Below are 2,488 nucleotides of genomic sequence, written 5' to 3'. Positions count from 1 at the left end.
GAAACATTATTTCTCAAACAAAAACTTGTCTGCAATAAAAACTGTTTTGGATACATTGTTGAATGAGCAATGCACATTTAAAACCAGTCTCCTCCAATACAGATTGTGTAAAATCAGATCGGGGATAAAACTTCATCAAGGATTAAAGTTTCATGAGTTATTAAAGTTCCCTTTTTGAAGTTTTGACTGTCCCTGTCAGCATTTCATTCATTCTCTGAAACAATGCGATCGGTTTACACCAGCAGATCTAAGCTGCATTTGAAACCACAAACAACTCATTAATTATTCGCTTTTCCCTAGTTCCAGAGCTCAGAGGGTTATTGTCCATCCCTGGGATACAAGCTACCTCGGACCCAGGCCAAAGCTCCCCGTACACCGAGCACAGGCTCAGGAAAACCCCGGGGGAGAGGTTATCCCGGTCACTGGGCCTTCCAGCAGCCCTGAACAAACGCCCGTTCTGAAACTTTCCAGAGTAATAACTTGTATCTGGAACATCTAACAGTAAGAACGGCCGAGCGGTCTGAGGCGCTGCTTTCAATATTTGATTAAATTATCAATTCTCCCTCAATTCGCATTTTTATCATTGTGCAAAAGAAGATCATGGGTTCATTAATGATATTTACCCACGAAAGCAACATAAAAGTTTAATGAAAAGTAATCGCCCAACGTGGGGCTCGAACCCACGACCCTCAGATTAAGAGTCTCATGCTCTACCGACTGAGCTAGCCGGGCTTCTCAACATTTACTCTGTCAATCCCCTTCAGAATATTGTCCGTTTCAATGAGAGCACCTCTCATTCTTCTGAACTCCAGAGAGTATCGGCATATTCTGCACAATCTCTCACCATAGGACAGTCCTCTCATCCCAGGAATCAATCTGTTGAACCTCCGTTGTACCACCTCCAAGGCAAGTGTATCCTTCCTCAGATAAGGAGACCAAAACTGTGCGCAGTACTCCAGGTGTGGTCTCACCAGGGCCCTGCACAATTGGAGCAAGATTTCCTTACTCTTGCACTATGGGCGGAATATTAGGTGCTATGGTCCGAATATCCTGATTTTCTGCTGATTCTACGGTTGTATAAAAAGTTATTAAAATTCGACAGTCACTCGGCAAACATATTTGTATTTCCTTCAGTGTGCAACACTGATGGATGGATTAATGATGATTGAAACAATTATTCAGTATTTCACAGACTTGAATTATATTTGTCAGCTTGCTCTGTAAAAATGATTTCCCGAACCAGGAATCAAACCCAGACCATGGCAGTGAGAACACTAAATACTAACCACTAGACTACCAGGTAAAACTGCTTGCAGCCTCTCCGATACCTTTAAATATAGTCAGCTTACATTCACAGCTGAGAATTGTGCGGTGACACGGGGTGTAACTGGATTTGCTGGGAGCAGCGTGGAGGCCCCGACCTGCGTGAGAACACCAGCGGCAGGTCGGGGCCATAAAAGGAGCGGTGAGCGGCGGCCTGGGAGCAGTGTGGTGGTGTACCACGGCAAGGTGCAGCGCGAGCTGGTGAATGAAGGCGACGGCAGCGAAGAGTGACGTCATCAAAGTCCAGGTCGGTGATTGGAGCGTTGGCAGGTACAGCAGGAGCAGCGAGAGACTGTGGAGGGATGTGATCGGGGCCCAGGGGTGGTATGCGTTCAGGGCCAGGGACCCAGGGGCAGCACGGGCCAGCCCACACTGCGATATGTGTGGGCACTGGGTCGGTGCAGCAGAGCTGGTCTCCAGTCGTCTTGGATAACCCTTGCCACTGGACCAAGACCTCGCTCTGTCAAGCCCGTGTGATGGCTGGGGTGCAACGACCACCACACGTTAAAAAAATCCACGCACAGGCATCTTCCACCCTTCAACATGCAGTTCGGGACCTGGAATATTAGGTCCATCATTGAAACACCTGTGAACTCATCCTTTTTTGGCGTGGAAGCAAGTCATCCTCGCTTCGAGGGACTGCCTATGATGATGACGAACTGGATTTGCTGCAGTCCGCGGGCAGCAGGTGATGAAAACGGGCGTGAGAGGGTGAGTGACAGGTGGGCACTGCTTCTGATGCTGTCTGACCCACGGTGGGAGTGGCCGGGGATTTTAAAGCCCTTTCATTGCACCAATGCAGGGTAAATGAAACTGTGTTTCAGGAACCTTCATGTATACAAACATGGGCACTCTGCACTGTAGACCTCGTGGTGTAACGGTCGTGTGTCTGACTCCAGATCAGAAGGCTGCGTGTTTATATCACGTCGGGGTCACTGTACTTTTCCATATTGTTCTTCCGGAATTGAGATTTTCTTTGCTGCATCACAATTTACTTTCCCACCCATCTTTGTACCATCAGCAAACTTGGCTCCATTACACTGGGTACCTGTATCCCTGGGATAGGGGAGGGACGACACACCGGAGAAGTGTGAGCTTGTGGACCGGAGAAATTGCAGCTGCTGGAGCTGTGCGTTTTATCGGGGAGAGACGGGGGGAGAGCCCG

At 48.5% G+C, this 2,488-nt stretch overlaps 1 non-coding gene across 1 annotated transcript; it reads right to left on the bottom strand.

Annotated features, from left to right (window-relative positions):
- Window positions 1–659: 659 nt before the first annotated feature.
- Window positions 660–732, bottom strand: trnak-cuu (transfer RNA lysine (anticodon CUU)). The gene has a single exon. It is a non-coding gene; the product is annotated as a tRNA-Lys (tRNA).
- Window positions 733–2,488: the final 1,756 nt, after the last annotated feature.

The sequence above is a fragment of the Pristiophorus japonicus genome, unplaced genomic scaffold (assembly GCF_044704955.1).
Source record: "Pristiophorus japonicus isolate sPriJap1 unplaced genomic scaffold, sPriJap1.hap1 HAP1_SCAFFOLD_112, whole genome shotgun sequence".
Lineage (NCBI taxonomy): Eukaryota > Metazoa > Chordata > Chondrichthyes > Pristiophoridae > Pristiophorus > Pristiophorus japonicus.
The sequence above is the reverse complement of the archived record's forward strand: the minus strand, read 5'-3'. Positions and strand labels throughout refer to the sequence as shown.